The sequence below is a fragment of the Ochlerotatus camptorhynchus genome, unplaced genomic scaffold (assembly GCF_037179485.1).
Source record: "Ochlerotatus camptorhynchus isolate MF236.1 unplaced genomic scaffold, CSIRO-AGI_Acam_v1.1 ptg000062l, whole genome shotgun sequence".
NCBI classification, from domain to species: Eukaryota; Metazoa; Arthropoda; class Insecta; order Diptera; family Culicidae; genus Ochlerotatus; species Ochlerotatus camptorhynchus.
Window position 1 is genome coordinate 6,477,052 of NW_027040552.1, and position 20,401 is coordinate 6,497,452.

Genomic DNA, 20,401 nt, shown 5'->3' on the forward strand with positions numbered 1-20,401 from the left:
GAGTGATTAAGCGGTTCGAGGAACGGTTGACCACCGATCGGAAACCCAGAAGTGAAGGAAAAAGTATTCCGTACAACACCAAAAATCACAACCGCGTAGTTGGGGCCTTCAACCGACATCCGAACGCCTCCGTTAGGGATGTGGCTAAGAAGCTGCACCTAAGCCGAAGTTTTGTCCAGAAGGCCAAAACTAAGGCTGGGCTTCGAACGTTCAAGGTACAAAAGGCCCCTAATCGCGACGAGAAGCAGAACAAGTCCGCCAAAACCCGTGCCAGGAAGTTGTACCTCAACATGCTGACGAAAGTTGAATGCTGCATCATGGACGACGAAACATATGTGAAGGCCGACTTCAAACAGATCCCCGGCAACCTGTTTTTCACGGCCAAGGATAAGTTCAGCGTTCCGGAGCATGTCCGCACTCAGAAGATGTCCAAATTTGCGAAGAAATTCCTGGTTTGGCAAGCCATCTGCACGTGCGGGAAGCGGAGTGCACCTTTCGTGACCCATGGCACGATGAACGGACAGGTGTACATAAAAGAGTGCCTCCAGAAGCGGCTGCTTCCTCTCCTGAAGGCCCACAACGTCCCAACAATCTTCTGGCCGGATTTGGCCTCATGCCACTACTCCAAGGACGTGCTGAAGTGGTATGCGGACAATAAGGTCAATTTCGTGCCGAAAATGTTCAACCCTCCCAACACTCCGGAGCTCCGCCCCATCGAGAAGTACTGGGCGATTATGAAGCAGCACCTTCTTAAACGACCTAAGGTAGTGAAGACAGTCGAGGAACTGAAGAAAGTATGGGTTTACATGCAAAAAACGGTTGATTCACAGGTTGTGCAGAATCTTATGGCCGGGGTTAAGGCCAAGGTGCGGGCATTTGCGTATGGACTCTAAATAAAATACGAGTAAAATGGTAAAATGAAGTTTAATAGTTATTTCTCAATCCCTGAAAATTTGATGGCAATCGGATGAAAACTCGAATTTTGCGAATCAATTTTGTGTGTGGCAATTTCATCGTGGACACCCTTTATGGCCACTCTTGGGGAAGTCCTGAAGGAGGCAAAGGACCAAAGTCATCACGCGGAGATCCTCTCGCTTGACATCTCCAAAGTGTTCAACCGAACATGGACACCAAGTGCATTGAAGAAGCTTGCTGATTCCTTCACTTCGTCCGGAACTTTTTGACCGACCGATCTTTTCGGGTTTCGGTTGGAAACGTGCAATCCGGAAGTTTCAGTGTGGAAACCGGAGTGCCACAGGGTTCGATGATCGTGGTCACCCTCTTCCTGGTGGCCATGAATGGGGTCTTTGACCAACCACCCAAGAACGTTATGTCTACGCGGATGGTAACGGTGTATCCCACCATTCAGAGGACGAGACTGAGAGCGCAAGCGGCAGTCTCCTCGGTGGCCAGATTCGCGGACTCTGTTGGTTACCAGCTTTCCGCCAGCAAGAGCGTGCATTGCCATAAATGTACCACCAGGCATCGCAACAACGGACAGCCCATCATGATTAAACAAGAAGCAATACCGACCAAAAACACCGTGAGGGTCTTGGGAGTGCTCCTCGATCGGAATTTATCCTTTGAGCCGCACTTCAAACAAGTAAAGAAGGACTGTCCAACCTGATTAAGACCATCTCCCGCCCCCACCGATCCAACAATCGCGAAATCCACTCCCTCGTAGCTCGAGCCATCATCGACAGTCGCCTACTGTACGGTGTAGAGATTGCATGCCTTGCCGCCCAGAAAGCCGTCCAGATTCTGGAACCGGTGTACAACGGCTACGTTCTAAAAGTCTCCTGCTTTTTCGGCTCGTTTTCACTGCAGCTACTGCTTCCAAAGCCGCTGCCTTTCTCGCTAAAACGTCGGGAAACAACAGGATCGTTCTCCTCGACGAGGCTAACCGACTCCTCTGCACGGTCGCCGTCGTTGATCTCCAGGAGACAAAAGTTGGCAATCGCACAAGAACAAAATTGACAGCCGAATCAAGGACCGCTTCAGGGCAGGAGACAACTCGCTGGAATTACGTCGACAGTTGTCGAAACTCTCGGGGCGCACTACCAAGGTTAGGTACACCGACGGCTCTCTCTTCAGGAGCTTAGTGGGAATGGGGGTCTCCGGAGATGGTCTGCTAGTGAGCTGATCGTTCCCGACCTAATGCTCGGTGTTCTCAGCTGAGGCAGCGGCCATTCTCCACGCGGTTAAGTTACCGGCCAACCGGCCGATATTAGTCGTAACTGACTCACACAGCGTGATATTGGCCCTAACAACAGTAACACCGAAGCATCCGTGGATCCAAGGGACGTTAAAGCACGCGCCGCCCAACACTGTATTCATGTGGGTACCCAGTCACTGCGAGATCCAAGGGAACGTAATAGCCGACCACCTCGCCGGTTCAGGTCCACCGGCAATGTACCATTCCAAGATGTCAAAAACTGGATCAAGCGGACGGTTCGGAGAGCCTGGGACACCGTGTGGAGGAACAACAGGACACACCACCTTTGGAAGATCAAGGCGACCATCGGAACCTGGAAGGATCGACCAAGCCTAAGAGAACAACGAGTGGTGTCAAGGCACAATTCTCTATGGTTCTTCTTTCATCGAACAACTCCTCACCGGGAAGCGATATGATTAAATTCAATATTCTGAAAAATCTCCCAGATATCGCTAAAAGACGCTAGCTAGATTTATTCAATTTCTTACTAGAAAACAACATTGTTCCGCCTGAATGGAGACAGGTCAAAGTAATAGCCATTCGAAAACCTGGCAAACCAGCGTCTGACCATAATTCATACAGTCCGATTGCTATGCTTTCGTGCATTAGGAAATTGTTGGAGAAAATGATCCTTCGGAGACTCGATCACTGGGTCGAATCAAATAAATTGCTATCAAATACACAGTTTGGGTTCCGCAAGAGCAAAGGAACAAACGATTGTCTAGCGCTGCTTTCCACAGATATTCAACTGACGCACAATGAGACATTAAGGGGGCTTTTGATTCAGTTTCCATTGAAATTCTGTCAGAAAATCTGCACAGATGTGGACTTTCTTGAATTTTAAATAATTTCTTGTACAATTTGTTGTCAGAAAAGCAAATGAACTTACCCCTTGGACAACTGACAACTTCCAGAATTAGCTACATTGGCCTACCCCAAGGCTCATGTCTCAGCCCTCTTCTTTATAACTTTTATGTCAAAGATATCGACAACTGTTTGGCAGAACAATGCACGCTAAGACAACTTGCAGATGACGGTGTGGTTTCCGTAAGAGGTCCACATGCCGTGGACCTGCAAGGACCATTGCAAAGTTCTTTAGATAACTTGTCTTCTTGGGCTAGGAAGTACTGAACTGGTAGTGTTTACTCGAAAGTGGTACCCAGCCCAAATGCAGCTTAATCTTTTGGGCAGAAACATTACTCAATCATTGTCTTTCAAGTACCTTGGGGTCTGGTTTGATTCAAAGTGCACTTGGAATACCCACATTACGTATTTGAAGCAAAAATGTCAGCAGAGGATCAACTTTCTCCGTTCAATTTGCGGTACATAGTGAGGTGCTCACCCGGTAGATCTCATAACGCTTTATAAAACAACTATTCTCTCTGTTATAGAGTACGGCTCTTTCTGCTTTCTCAAGAAAATGTCACCTTATAAAATTGGAACGAATTCAATATCGTTGTCTGCGTATTGCTCTCGGCTGTATGCGCTCAACGCATAACATGAGTGTCGAGGTTCTGGCACACACCTCTCCAGAACCGTTTCTAGCAACTCTCTCTCTCAGAATACTAATCAAATGCGGAGTGACGAACTCACTTATAATAGCAAATTTTGAAGATAGGGAAAATGTAGGTAATGTCGGCCTACATGTCCCTAATTTGGGCCAATCGCTAAAAGTCTGCTATTTATCAATTTTATCTAGATGAACGCGTTATTGGGACGTTACTAATGGATATTTTTGGTTGCTATTGAAAATTTAGTTGATTGCTGAGTTTATGTATGGGCCCAAATTAGGGACACTTAGGCCGACATTGCCTGCATTTCCCCTATGTGTCTTCTTTGTTATACTCCACACCGGGCTCACTTCACCAATCGCAGTGCCTCAATTGAATATTTTTTTTATTATAAAGGTACGTATTATAAACCAACGGGTTCATTTGCCTCTTTGGAGAAAATTCGATTATATCTTATCATATAGCTTACATTTTTTCAGAAATTTTATAGCCTTCAATTCTTCGTTCCAATCGTTTCCTAATGTAATGCTTAGGTCATTATTGATTCCTATTTCTTCGCGAATAAGATCGTATTTTACACACTGCAATAAGATATGCTCGATTGTTAATTCGGTTTTACATACGTCGCAGTACTTTGAAACATTTTTGTTGAATAAGTGCTCTTTAGTTAGTATAGTATGACCTAATCTTAGTCTTGTTAATACGTTTTGCTCGGGACGATCTTTTCTATCCATCCACTTTTCAGTCATTGCCTTGCATCGTTTGAGAAATGTTGGAAGATGGAAGTCCCAATCGGTTTGAAATTTCTCTTGTAACAGTTTTCTAACCCAGTTCAGGATATCGGATGCTGGAATAACATTTTCAATTCGACGGGCGAGCTTTCTCCGATCTGCAGCACGATCAGCATCTTCATTTCCAGTAATTTCGGAATGTCCAAGGATCCAGCAAAAGGTGATATCTTTGCAAGCTGCCTCTTTTTCGATCGTTTGAATGAATGGGTGCTTTGATTTCTCTCTATCTAGGGCTGATATGCAGCTTGCGGAGTCAGAGAGCATGATGGTAGGGTTGTGTGTTGCGATGTTAGCAGCAGAGGCTAAAGCAACTGCCTCAGCGGAGAATACGCTACACTGAGGTGGGAGACTGCCTTCCAATATTATATTTGGCCCAATTACTCCCAAGCCTACCTTACCGTTATTTTTAGAACCATCAGTATACAACTTCACGTGTTTACTGTATTTGGTATTGAGATGATCGCGAACGATAATCTGTGTGTTTTTGATGTTTTGTCCTTTTTTAAATGCTTGCTTAATGGACCAATCCGCTCTGATTCCTCCGTTGTGCCACGGTCGATTAGCAACACGATGAAGCTTCGCAATGCCGGGAATATGCATGTTGGTTTCGTCGAGAAGTGCTGAATTTGTCGCTTCGCGAAGGTTTCGATGGTCTAACTTTGATTTCTCTGCTATTCGGCAATATCTGCGTATGAGTGTTTCAGTCATACGCAGATTTAGTGGTTGTTCCCCTGCTTCAACAACCAGGCTGGTAACTGGTGACGGCTGTATTGCACCCGAGGTTATCCTAACGATTTGATTGAAGGTGGTTTGAAAAGAGTCGCACAGCTTGAGACCGAACAGTTCAATTCCATATAGTAGTTTGGACATGCATGTGGAGTCTGCGATCTTCCACAACGATGATCTAGTGGCTTTTGGTGCTATGGCTTTTATGTATTGTATCCGATTTTGTAGATCTATCTTTGTTTTCGCTGCGTGGGCCGAAAAATCTCCCTTACGATTGATCCAGACGCCAAGGAATCGTGCAAGGTTGACTTCCGGAATGGTTTCATCGCCGATTTTGATATCCTTGCGAGAGTTGCGCCATCGATGCCTTTTTCTCGTACATATGTGTATAATGCAAGATTTTGGAACAGACAATGAGAAGCGGACACTTTTAACCCAAGCATTGATAGAGTCAACTGCATTTTTAAGAGCATTTCGGACCCTGGGGAGATGCTTTGACGTAGCCACTAAAACGATATCGTCGGCGTAGACGAGGACACGGACGTTGTTGGGAACAGCGTCAAACATTGGATTAATGGCCAGCAGGAACAGTGTTACAGCGAGGCAGATCCTTGGGGAACTCCATTTTCTTGGATTCGTTCAGTTGATGAAGATACTCCGTAACTAACGCGAAAGCGACGATTATCGAGGAAGTTAGTGATGCAGTTTCGCATTCGGTGTCCTCAATTGAATATGATCTGACCATGAAACAAGTGATTCATGGGATTCCAGATCAACTATGAAAAGATATTTTACAGACGGGTCACGTCTCAATGGATCCACTGGCTTCGGTGTCTTCAATGAAAACTCTAGCGCCTTGTGCAAACTTCAGAAACCTTGTTACGTTTATGTTGCTGAGCTGGCAGCAATCAACTTCGCATTGGGGATGATTTCAAAAATGCCTACAGACCATTACTTCAACTTCTCGGATAGTCTCAGTTCGATTCAGGCTGTTCGGTCGATGAACCAGGTAGGCACTCATCTTATTTCCTTTCAAAAGTAAGGGAGCAGATGAGTGTGTATGGGTCCCCTCACATTGCTCAATCCCAGGCAATGAGAAGGTGGACTCTCTCGCAAAGGTGGGCGCGCAGGAAGGCGAATTTTATGATAGGCAAATTTCAACATGATGAATTTAACCATTTAGTGCGTCAGAGTACACTTTCGAGTTGGCTAACCGATTGGGACACTGGAAATCTTGGACGGTGGTTACATTCAATTATTCCTAATGTTTCTTCGAGAGCGTGGTTTAAAGGCTTGGGCTTAAGTCGTGACTTCATTCGCGTGATGAGTAGACTTATGTCCAACCACTACTCGCTAGATGCGCATCTCCATAGAATAAACCTCGTGGACAGCAATATCTGGCGGTGTGGAAACGGTTACGATGACATCGATCACGCAGTTTGGCAATGTGTTACAAAATTCGAGATGATGTCGACAAAATGCGCCAGAAATTTTCTCTACGTGTATCCTCGTGCAGGCATGGAAAATCATTTGCATTCATTTCGTGCATTCATTTACATTCATTTGCCTCTAACTTTTTTCTTCAACAACATATCGCAAAATGATGTATGGAGTTTTTATAGGTTTTGTTATTAACTACAACTTTTTAAAACAAGTCAAATCCGTATCTCTTATGCATGACGATCCAGAGCGAATAGATGCCACTACTGTTTTTCAGTGAATGTATTTTACATTCACTGAAAAAGAGTAACAAGTTCTGCCCGCTCTAGTTCGTGATGCATAAGAGATACAGATTTGAGTTATGAGCAAAAGTTGTAGTTAATAACAAGACCTACAAATTATTTTGCTGAATGCTGTTGATGAAAAAAGTTAGAGGCAAATGAATGTAAATGATTGCATGAATTGAATGCAAATGATTTTCCATGCCTGTCCTCGTGTATCCATACATGATCATCCTCTCGCACGGCCAGATCGAGTGGATCGATAGAAAATAGATCGATCTCTTTCTCGCACAGCAATACCGGAGAACAAATGCCCGCAGTGGACAATGGTATAACTATTGTGATATTGGAAGAGCCAGCGTGTGGACGGCCCAGAAAGTGCTCGTGGTGAAAATTAATTGTATGAGGTGCGTGGTACTACGAGTAGAAACAACTCGGGAATCAATGTGATTTATTCCACAACTTTTGTTTTGCATGTACTTAGACTGCACAAACGAGGCCATTACCGCCATAGGACGACAAAAGAACGTGGCTTCGATATTAACACGGAGTAACTCGTAGCGGGAGAGCGAGAACCACTAGAGCTACGAAGTAACAAAAGGCCTTCATCAGGTAACTCGCCCCCACCAACTCAAAGCCGGATAACTGACCAACTAACGTGGCCTCACCTTCATCAGAGGGCCTTTTATTTGCAGTTCTGGTCCCTCAATTGATCCGCTCCACGGCGATAGTGTGCTGATGGACCCGCCAAGCCAGAGCCAACCACGCTGAGCCACCAACTTCCTTCATCGACGACGAGAACGTTCTCCTACCCCTGATCCCTCGAACCAGTGCATGCCAGTAGACGCATCCCGAAGATTCTCGATCTTGCGGTCTAGTCCACGTGACCGTCCACAGCAGAGCGGTATTGCGGCGAAACGATAGTGTAGGGAGACACGATCTATCGGAGAAGGCCACGGCGAAAGGTAGCAACAGACGATCGCAGTCGAGCTTCGGTGCAACGAGAGTGTTGCAGAAGTGCCTCTGTGCAACACTAAACGACGGGACGGTACATCAGTGCGACCAACGCGACGGCGCTGGATGTCGCGCGACAATCAACGAGCAGCATCGACAGCAGCAGAGCAGCTACATCAACCTCAGGCGGGCCCCACCGATATCAGCAGTGAAGATGTGCTTCTGAGATAGGAGATAACTGTAAGCTTACTATGAAAATAGGTCTAGTATTATTGAGTATTACCGCCACAGTTTTGAGTCAAATTTTCTTGAGTGAAGGTTGCTTCGCTTCCGTATTGGTCCCTCGGTACCTAGCACACCTCATGGAACCAAAGTGGCTATCCGACCTGACAAAAGAGTTTTGAAGTATCAGGTGTCAACACATGTTGGTCCATTCATCTTCTCAATGGGACCGATTAAGTTATGAAGCACTATTTGGATTCGATAGCGTTGATCGTCAAGAATATTTTGCGTTACGACTTTCCAACGATTCATCGGACTCACTAGAGGAGATTGCCACAAATGTACGGATAATGACGCCGCCAGAGAGCGACTTTTGTATACCACTATTACGAGACGAAACAACCTATCACTTGCTTTCTTGTCATTTTTCAATGATCAATCACTCATGAGAATAATTCTTATGCGGGTTTGACTTCAACATTTCTAACTGATTTAGACGAATTTAAGCAAACAACCGTATGTAATCGGTAGAGTGAAGAAAATTTCTACCATCGTTTTTTTATCCAATGATAGTGACGGAAGTACCTGTGTAAATATCGCGTGAGCTCTTTCATTGAAAATGCCATTTGCAAGCCACGGGCCCAATATATAGATATAAGTAAATTTTGTCAAAAAAAATGAACAAGGAATTATTGGCTCCGCTATTCGCTTAGCCTTCCAAATAATCTTCTTCTTCTTCTTCGCATTTCAAGCTTATTGCATATCGCATATTAGCTTATTGCGTGCTTTCAACTTAGTGTTCTAGATGCACTTCCACAGTTATTAATTGAGAGCTTTCGATGCCTGTACCATTTTTGCATTGGTATAATTGTGTGGCAAGTCCAATCATACTTCTATGCCCAGGGAAGTCGAGAAATTTTCCAACCCGAAAAATTCCTAGACCGGACCGGGAATCGAACCCAGCCACCTCCAGCATGGTCTTGCTTTGTAGCTGAACCTCTACCGACTGAGCTAAGGGAGGCCTTCCAAATAAACGAACTAGATAAAACAAAATTACACGATCTACATATAATGTAAACTTGTATGATATATGACACTCCATTTATGTACATCGTTGTAACAGAAATAGAAATTTACACTGCTTTTTGGAACTGTGTTTCAAAATAAGTAGATTTTTTTTTAAATTGCGAATGCCATGGAAGACTTTTTCAACCCCACATTGAAAGCCAATTTGGCCAGGTTGCCTAAATTATTCAGCAAGGAGAAAAAAATAATGGAGATGAAGAGAGAGAGAGAGAGAGAGAGAAGGAGTAGGATTATGGTATCTTTCGACGTCACAGCTCTTAAAAGTTACAAGCAGACGAAAGGCTCTCCAATGGGGAATCCCCTATACCCCTTTCTGTGTGAACTTTTCATGGCTAACTTGGAGACAATCCTGAAAGAGAAATGACTATTACCAAACCGTTGGTGGAGGTTTGCCAACGATATCTTCAGCGTTCTTAGCCCTTCAACAAATTTTAGATGAGATCAAGGATATAAAATTCACTCACGAGGTAGAAAAAGACGGAAAACTCGCATTTCTCGATCTTCTTGGCATCAGGGAATCGTCATCATCTTCTTCGTTTGAATACGAAGTTTACCGAAAACCAACAAGCACCAAAAGAGTTATCCCCTATACTTCCAACCATTCGTTCCAGTAAAAAATGGCCGCTATCCATCACATGATTCATCTGAACCCTTGAAACGAGTGTCCGCCCCATTTGATCAAGATATTACTAGTAAGATAAGAATACATTTAAAAAAATCAGATTAGATTTAATTTTCACTAGTAGACATAACCAGTTAAAAGCATTGTTAGGGTCCACCCAGTTAATGTTTAAGTAAAGCAGGCGTTTATAAAATAAGCTGTAATCATATTGCATAGGGAAGTGACTAATGTTGAGTCAAACTATTTTCTACTTTATGACACGATACTAGAAGGCAAGAACATGTATTTGGGTGGTGAGGTATGCTGCGAAAATATCAGCACCCGCAGTATACTTTGAATGAGAGTTAAACATGTAATTCCTCCTTCTGGCTCGCCCACTGCTGCAGTTTCAAGAGCTCCAAAAGGACAGGATAGTCAGAAACGTAATGCTGGCAAGTCTGAAGAAAATTCCAGACGAATAAAAAGTAAGAGGTTGTTTCCAAGACTCGACCGAATATTTGACGTAGGATTACGTGCTCGGTATCAATATTCGGTGACTGTTAGGGAAACCACTTTTTCCCATGACGGAAACGCCTCGTTTTCTGATGACAAAACGCACGGAATTTTCGGTTTATTCAATAGATAATAAAAAAGAAAAAAAATATTGGAGGAATTTCTTGCTTAAATTTTCAAATTGCGAGATATTCGCAATCAATCTTATAAATTCGAGATTTTTTAGATTTTTTGAACTTTTTTTCTAGAGTCTAGGATAAAACCTTACTTTAATTCAAAGAGTTTCTGGTTAAGTCGGTCATTGCGAGAATTGTTATGTACCGCTTCAATACTGTTAAGCATTTGACCACAAACGTTTGATTGCTTTGTACATTATCAAAGAGTTTTGGGGATGATGTGGCTGGTAGCAAGGTGAGCGGACGTTCAATGAAAATTGACTCTTAAGCAACAATAATTTATGGAGGTCTTAAAAAGAACCGTTTTGTCGTCATGGTTGAGTAATTCTGAGCTATTAGGTTGTTCAAAACGGATTAGGCTGGCGGACTGTATGTTATTTGTAACGAGGGAGCAGCGCTTGGCATAGATGGTCCACAGTGGCTCACGACGAGCAACTGAATCCGATCAGTAGCGGTCCGGCTTCTTTCTCCTTCTTCTGTGAATCGAGGGCTCTTGAGGGCAGCCTTGATATCTAGCTGCTAGCGGGGAGCCTTTCGTTGCTTACTGGAGAAAAATGTACAACGCCACGCACTGAAAGCACTGATGCTGCTGCTACTACTGATGATGACCGACTGGACACCACCATACACGGTGATTGAATAAGCACCGTTCGGCGAGACCGGATAGAATTCCATTTTGAAATCTTTGTAAGGGAAAGCGCTTTTTGCAGGCATTAGGTGATAATTTTGATCCAATGATGATCAAAATTATCACCGAATGCCTGCAAAAAGCGCTGTCCCTTACAAAGATTTCAAAATGGAATTCTATCCGGTCTCGCCGAACGGTGCTTATTCAATCACCGTGTATGGTGGTGGACAGTTGGACATTTGTGTAATTTTCAATAGTGACCTATTGAAAATTCATAAAGTGTTCATTTTAGCAGATTTGTAGAAAAATGTCCAATCGATTGGCTTGTTTAGAATTAAAATCCATCCACTATTAACAAAGTTATAAGTGGTCAAAACCTGACCACTTTTTGTAATGCGGTCGAATTTGGTTTTTTTTTTTTAATTGCACCCCCAATATGTTGCCGAAAGACATAATCCTACGTCAAAAAATCGGAAGAAACGATGTCAATTTGACATCGAATTTTTTTGTAAAATCAAATTACGATTATCAGGACAGTTTACACCATACGACCACAGTTACGGTCAAACCGGTCAAACACCCAAAAAATTATTGACATGCTCAATAGGCAATCATCTCATTTTTCGAAACAAGTTAGACAAAATTGTGCTTATGCAGGATAGTACATGTTGTGAACGCTTTGACGGTCAATCCAGATGATCCGGAGAACCACTTTCTGGCAAATACACAATGATCTCATAACTCTGAACATTAGCGACAGAATAGTAAATTTCAATTTTACAGGGAAATCGGGTTGGTGGCGTCTTAATATCTTGCAAGGAAAAGTCTCCAGCCAATACTGAGTCTGGCTCATAGTTGAGTTCCGTTTACTCAAATTCGCAAAAATACGAAGGTCACGTTTAGATTTAGCAAAATTTTACTAAAATATGAAAAAATCTCACTCACATTTGTGTGAAATTTACTCATATATGAGTAAACCTTTACTCAGTCTATGAGTAACTTACATTTATTAGAATTTCAGTAAACGGCACAATCGATTCAGCAAACTTTTTTTTTGTATGAAAATACGGTTCGAACGAAAACAAGAATATGAGTGATAGTATGATGGCTTAAATCGTTACCCTGCCGAGATATTCAAGTTAATCACAGTTTGTCGATTGATTTCCCACTGTGCACCGTTAGTCTGAAAAGCCGATATACCGAAAATGAGATCTAGTTACAGTCGTTTTCTATTGCATATTTTGGAAACAGAAGGGGTAGTTCGTGCCTCTTTCTCTCCTGATACTACTTTTAAGCTGAGGGTACTGGTAACTCTGACCATCTCGGGATCACTGACAATTTCAGAAATTTCAGGAATCCTCAACACTACCCTAACTCCGGCAACTCTCGGGTCTCATCAAGTGCTCTTGGAACTCCTGTATTGAAAGAGTATCCTAGAACTTCAAGAGCTCCCAGCCTTCTCTTAAACTCCCAGAACTGCTGGAACATCTAGAGTTGAGGTCACCAGAGAACTGACAATGATGGAGCTTGTAAGATCTTGCCTTCTCAAGAGTTCCTAGCCTAAGAAGTTTCGAAAGTTAATAATGATTCCAGAAAAAAAAATCATGAGTTCCGAGTGTTTTAAGAGTTCTTGGAGTACAGGGAGTTAATAATTTTCACTATGTTTTGGGAGCATCGTTGCTTTAAATATAATTAACCAAACAGTAAGTATTTCTGAATCTTCCTTTAACCTTACTGTTACCAATTTTGAACAAGTTTAAATCAAGTTTACATATTTGTATTAGAACATGGGCGAAGTTTGACTTATATTTGCGGTATTTGTCGTTTGGTTAGCTTGAAGTGTCTAATTTAAATTTCTGGTGCGATAAAACAATACCTTAAATGATTTCTTAATTCAAAATTATTTCATCTTGCTTGTCTCATGCAGGATGCCCACTGAGCATCCCTTATAAATGTCGTGGTTGTTCCTTAAGAGACCCGTTAATGTGACCTAAAACTTTATTTTCTCAGCAGGATCCTGAGCATCTCGATAGTAAATATAAATCTTGATATATTTAAACGACGATATTTAGTCTCCTTAAACAAAAATGCTAAGATGTTCATAGAACTAACTGATATTTGATCTTTTTTGTCGAGCTATTTCACAACTTTACACGCAAATGTATATTTCAAATCAAAACCTGAAAGTAATTTAATTGAAGCTTACGGGTTGTAATTTAGCCTGATCCTATATTAGGCCCATCGCTGAAACCCAGGGTGAAAATTACTGTATAGAATTGAAGAGGTTTTTTGAGTGTGTTGATTTATTTCCTTTTAATTCCGGAATTATTTATCTTTTGACAGATACGCGTTTTTCGTCCACTACTTGTAGACTTCATACTACTCGTGAGTACTTGGCACCATAACTAATTATAGCGGAATTAAAAGGAAATAAATCAACTCATTCAAAAAAGGGTTTCCGTTAACAGGTTCGACATAATTAAAAGATTGTCTGTAATTGATAACTGTCAACGATATTTAGCAATTCACTCATTCATCTATACGTAGAAAAATCATTCAAGGTTATTCACACCTTAGTTTTGGCGATAGAAGCAAAATACAGATATAGGTCCAAACCACACAACACAACCACATTTTTCTTCACTCGAATAAACTTGTTTTACCTTTAGAATATTAACCGGAGACAAATTCTCGAACAGAGTCACGCTGCGTTTGGCTCAGCAAACGTAAAAATCACCTTAAAAACACAATTTCCAAGCCTTAATCTTCACAGCTTCCCAACACAAAACTAGGCCCAGCAGTCTACATAAACCGAAAACTCAAACGATCATACGCAAAACACTGTCCTTAGAGGCAAATCACAATCACAAAATGGTACTCCACGATGTCCATCCGGGTTAGTTCTAGGCTGATGTTCGACTTTTCTTCGACCGAGGGGGTGCAACTTTCCAGACTGGCGCTGGTTGACTGCCTGTTTGCCTTTATTCCAACCGCGATGAGCACGAGTGTCGTCCGTTCAACGCGAGTGTTCAAGTGCGAATAATCAACCGATAAGCGAGTCGGACCGGGAGCACATCGGGGCGGCGGCGCACTGTTCATTGTTCTTTGCACTGTTGCTGTTGTTGGTGCTGCTTCGGCCATGCCTGCCGTTGCGTCGTCATCATCGTCGTCGTCATAAATGTTTATCTCGAACTCGTAACAAAATCATCAATGATCTCGACGGAATCAAACCTCAATATGGTCTATCCTAAAATGTCCGTCAAATATTAATGTAAACACGCCAAAAAAAAAAACTGGTTTATGCTAATCAGAGCACGACTGATAGAGAGAGGACGAGAGAGTGCGAATCGATCAACCGATTCAGAACGTTCACATTGATATTATTCCACAGATTTCTGTGAAATGTTACCGAAATCTCAACAGCTGACCGTTCGGTGATTTTTCACAGTTTTTCTGTAATTCTCGTGTAACATTTGAAAAAGGGTCTCTATCCTCGTTGATCGATTCTCTTCATCGACTTTCTCTTTGGTTTACCACGGCAACATAAACGAATTTTTCTCTAAGCTTGCAGCACAGTTCGACAGAAGATGATGTTAGCTTGCGCCTGAAACAACAAACTCAATGGGAAATTTATTTGCAGTCGCAGTGATAGGCCCTTTTCTCGTGTTGCGCGAGAATTGTTCACTGATATTCTATGAAAAATTTCAGGAAAACTGTTTAGCTAAAGCTGTTGAGATTTCGGTAAAATTTCACCGAAATCTGTGAAATAATCTTAGTGTTTTGTCATCTGAATAGTGACATCCGAAAGCACGTGCTCAAAAACCTTTACTAGATTTTATGTTTCGGCCAAATGAAAAATAACGGGAAGTCAAATAAATTCAGTTGGAACCATTCTGTAAAGTGTTTTGCCTCAAACACAAGCTTTATTTACAAAGAAATAAGATCATCTGTAATTTTCCAAGATGACTTTTGAACAATTACTTAAAACATTCAGATAAACAATATGACTACGAAGCCAATAAAACGTTGGGATCTAACCCCGAAAAACCAAAAGATATTTGATTAAATTGATGCTCATGATTTGTTTTCTTAATCAATATTTTGGACTATAACTAAATCAAGACCTGAGACTAACAAAAAAATTAAGATCCCATACTTGCAAGAATATTCAATTCCTGAATCATTCTACACTTCTTAACACAACCGGGAAAGATTTCATTACAGAATATACCCGAATAAACAAGTAATGCCCGAATAAACAAGTATAGAAAAGCTATTATACCATTTATAAACCTAAGATAAAGTTAATCATATCGACGAAATGTTATGATAAAATAAGATCCTACCATAATCTCAATAGGTCGTTAAGTATAGTTACCATAAAAACTACTTTTGACAACGTCTTACGGGTAGGTACTGGGGGTAAATGGAAAATCTAAAATTGCCATCACGAAAAGGTGTTAGGTTTTGAAGGCTTATAACTTTGTTATCTATAGATAAAATTAAAATCCAAATGCACCTGGGTAGCGATAGGAGCTGTCCCAAGCGAGCGGCTTTCATCCAGATCCGGCAACAGGCTTCCACGAGGAACCAACCTGGTCGACACCGCAATAATCGTGCTCCTATTGTCAACATGGACACGTTTCCAGTAATTCAAGCTCGTCGTATGGTCCCGAACCTAGCACCGCTTCCATTAAACCAGCACCCCTCGTTGCGAATCCAACTTCAGATCAAGCGGGTCCCAACCACCGTTAAGTTCAGCATCGCCTCACTGCCGCTGTGGCCCAGCCGTGCCATGGATCTACTGCCCCGGGATTATCGTACGCCCGTGCTGTGTCAGGTGAGTCAGAAGAAAGTTTTCCACTCACAAGCGACGAACTAGTCATCCTCGTGACTGAGGTGATCATAATCTTGCGCACCACCAAGACACTACCTGAACAGCTTCGTGCAGTTATGACCTTCGTGCAAAAGTATGGACCGTCAAAATAGCCAACTGGAACGCTTGCTCGCACAAGAACAAAATCATTGAGTTCGTTGATTTCCTCAATTGCCGGCGCCGGTGGTGTAGAGGTAAGCGTGACTGCTTTCTAACACCCCGATGGGTCTGGGTTCAATCCCAGCCGAGGTCGGTGGGATTTTTCGGAGGCATAAAAATCTCTGGTCACGTCTTCCTTCGGAAGAGAAGTAAAGCCGTTGGTCCCGGCCCATGTGTGTTGAATGGGTGCGACATCCTACGCAGGTGTGGAAGCTTCCTTCCTGCACATTCGATTGCCGTCAATGGATGGCAATCGATGTCCGTCGGTGATTGGCACTAGATTGCGGAACAGAGACCGACGCTAAATAAAGGAAAGGATGATTTCCTCAATGAACATAGCATAGACATCGCTGTCATCACCGAAACACACCTGATGCTGGAGATAAATGTTCACCTCCCCGATTTTTGGCTCATAAGGCTAGACCGGACCAGCTGCTGCGGTGGAGCAGTGGCTATCGCATTAAGAAGAAATAGTGGCTGTCGACTGCTACCGAGTTTCCAGCTGAAGATGATCGATGCAGTGGGTGTGAAAGTCTCCACTCCTGTCGGCCCTATTACCATCATTGTGGCCTACTGTCCCAAACAAGTCACCATCAGGGACGGGTCGGCAGCAGACCTGCAGAGAGACATCATCAAACTAACTCGACGCCGTGAGAAATACATCAACAGTCGACGCAACCAAAACGGCATAATCCTGAACGACGACCTGCAAGAGGCTCACTACACCATAATAGCGGACTCTTCCACCCGCTTGAGTCAGCCTAGTTTTTTTTTTTATAGTAAGGAAAGCTTCAAAAGCCCGGCCTGTCACTGTGTTGCGTGTTTGTTCTCCTTCTGGCACAGTGTGGGACTCTTAACCACTAAAACCTTACTCGCCTCTAGCCACTATCCCCCCGAAACTCCCCTAGAGTATTTCGTCGGGGGGGGGGGCGCCTGTGCTCAAGCACTTCTCTTTAGCTCAGCTAGCCGGCGTTGCTAACTCGCTGATCATCTCTCCATTTTCGCTGCAGCTCCGACAAAATTTGCGTCACTGCCCTGCTGACGACGCTCCACGGCCTCTCATCCCGGCACATTTTACTGACGACATTTCTCGCGCTCAGGGCCGGCATCTCCACTCGCACTGCCTCAAATCTTGGGCAGTAGAAAACCACGTGCTCCGGCGTTTCGTCTACGTTGCCACACTCCGGACAGAGGGGTGACGTTGTGTGTCCAAAGCGATGCAGGTACTTCCTGAAGCAGCCATGACCAGACAGGAACTGCGTCAAGTGGAAGTTGACTTCTCCATGCTTCCTGTTCACCCAGGTCGAAAGAATCGGTATTAGCCTGTGTGTCCATCTACCGTTCTCCGCTGCGTCCCACTCCTGTTGCCACTTAACCATCGACTCCGTTCTCACCATTTTTCGTACTCCTCTGGTATCTCTTCGCATATAGCATTCGGTGTCCTCCGCCAAGGTGATGACGATGGGTATCATACCGGCGATAACGCATACTGCTTCCGTCGAAATTGTTCTGTACGCACTCACGGCTCGCATGGCCATGAGGCGGAACGTACTGTTCAATTTTCTTTGGTTCTTCTTCGTTTTCAGCGCTGCATCCCAGGCTGGACCTCCATACCTCAGTATCGACGACGATGCACTAGCCAGATGACGCCTCTTGCTGCTGCTTGGTCCAGAATTGTTAGGCATGATTCTGGCTATCGCATTGATGGCCTTAGCCGCCTTCTCACATGCGTAGTCGACGTGACTATTGAAGTTTAGCCGGTCATCGATCATCACTCCAAGATACTTCAGCACGCGCTTTGATGCTATGGCGTTCTCCCCGACGGTAATTTCTGCTCGCTGAACAGCTTTGCAGTTACTGACAAATAGCACTTCCGTTTTGTGGTGGGCTATCTGCAGCTTCGCTCCTTGCATCCAGTTGGAAACCGTGGCGATCGCCTCGGTTGCCAGCATTTCCACCTCTTCCAACGTCTCGCCTATTACCGCCAACACGACGTCGTCCGCAAATCCTACGATCTCAACTCCTTTGGGCAACTTCAGCGTTAGCACGCCGTTGTACATCACGTTCCAGAGCGTTGGGCCAAGGATGGAGCCTTGTGGCACACCCGCCGTGATCCAGATTGATTTCTCTCCCATGTCCGTCTCGTAGACTAGAACCCGGATCTGGAAGTAACTCCTTATAATGCTACACAGGTAATCAGGAACCCTCATTCCATGTAGTGCTTCGGCGATGGCCTCCCAGCTGGCGCTGTTGAATGCGTTCTTCACGTCGATCGTTATCACGGCGCAATATCGATCTCCTCTCCGCTTCTGTTTAGACGCTTTCTCCGCACTCTCGACCACTGTCCGTATTGCATCCACCGTTGATCTCCCTTTCCGGAATCCGAACTGCCTCACCGACAATCCATGCTCACTCTCCGTGAATTTCGTTAGCCTGTTGAGGATGATCTTCTCCAATAGCTTTCCGACTGTATCCAGCAAGCATATAGGCCTATACGATGCTGGATCCCCCGGCGGTTTTCCGGGCTTCGGCAGCAGCACTAGCTTCTGTATCTTCCATCGGTCCGGGAAGTGACCTTCATCCAGACACTTCTGCAGCGCTATCCTGAACATGTCCGGAAACGCCTGGATCGCCACGTTGGGGATTCCATCCGGCCCGGGAGCTTTCTTCGTCTTCAGTCCTTTCGCCACTGCTTCGAGTTCCTCGTTGGAGACTTGTCTACCTTCGGTGTTGTCTGCCTCTGCCTCGCCGTACGGTGTAGGTGGCCAGGTCATTTGGTCGTGCTTCGGGAAAAGTCCCTCCACGATGACATTTCAACGGGCATCGTTGGACCTCTAATCTTCACCATCGCGACTCGGTATGCGTCACCCCAGGGGTTGACATCAGCGTCTCGACACAGCTCTTTGAAGCAGTTTGACTTGCTCAGCTTTATCTCCCGTTTTAGAGCGGCCTTGGCTGCTCGAAACACCACCCTTCTCTCTGCTCTGTCTGCATCAGTTCTTGCTCTCTGAACGCGCCTTCTGGTTCGGACAACTGGTGTACACACCACCATCGACATCTTGGTTAGCAACATGGGAGACAACATCTCGCAACCTGTGACCCAGCAGGTGCTGCGTTCGAACCACTATCCGGTAGTGGCCAAAATGGGCTCATCCGTCAACCGATTCCAAGCTTCCCGACGCAACTACCATCGCATCAGCTGGGATCAGTTCCAACACTGTGTCGACTCCACTGTCGACTACGGGGTCCCTCCGGAGACGCCCGAAGACGTTGATCGGTGTCTGCATTCCATCGAGAAGGCGATATCCCGGACCAAGGAACAACACGTTCCAGTATCCAGACAGGTGAGCAATACTCTGATCCTTGACAGATCTATCAAATACCTTATAAGGCTCCGTAACACCATCCGAAGGCAGTACCAACGCTCTCGTCTGCCTGTTCTTAAGACCCACTGTAATCGCCTAACAAAAACCATCCAAGCCAGGATGATGGACCTCAGAAATCAGGACCTTGCTAACAAGATCCGCTCTCTCCCAGATTGTGCAAAGCCCTTCTGGAAACTAATCAAAATTCTTAAAAATAAGTCAAGACCCATTCCACCACTGACCCCACTTGATAGTCCCGGCGACCCAGTGATTCATCTGATAACTCCTGAAGAGAAGGCTGCCGCGATAGGTCAACACTTCGTCGGCTCTCATAATCTCGGACAAAACATCGTCAGCCCTCATGAATCTGAGGTTGCTGAAAACGCAACCAACCACCATCAGATTCCCAATATTTTTCCAAGGAATCCGAGTTTACGGCTGACGAACTGTTGGCCTATATCAGATCATCTAAAAATATGAAGGTCCCAGGTTTCGACAGCATCCTGAATCTGGAACTCAAACACTTGAGTTCCAGATTCTACAACTATCTGGCACTAATTTTTAATCTGTGCCTCCGACTTGGCTACTTTCCCTCGTGCTGGAAGTCCGCTAAAGTCATACCCATCCGGAAACCTGGGAAGGATCCGTCCTCTCCTTCAAGTTATCGACCAATCAGCCTTCTCTCAGGGTTATCAAAACTGTTCGAAAGAGCAGTCTACCAGTCTGATTTTCATGGAGCACGTTGACAAAACCAAAACCAAGTGTAACATCTTGATAAGATCACTGTATCCACTCATCAACAGGAGGTCTACTCTATCCACTGGCGTACACAGGGTGGGGCAAGGTGGGGCAATTGC

General features: G+C 44.2%; 1 protein-coding gene across 1 annotated transcript in view; it reads right to left on the reverse strand.

Moving 5' to 3' along the window:
* The window catches only part of LOC135696856 (acyl-CoA Delta-9 desaturase), a 48,947-nt gene extending 34,758 nt beyond the window's left edge, over positions 1–14,189 (reverse strand). Inside the window, exon 1 of the mRNA XM_065216393.1 lies at positions 13,808–14,189. The gene's annotated coding sequence lies outside the window, so the exon portion shown is untranslated. The remainder of the gene's footprint in view (positions 1–13,807) is intronic.
* Positions 14,190–20,401: the final 6,212 nt, after the last annotated feature.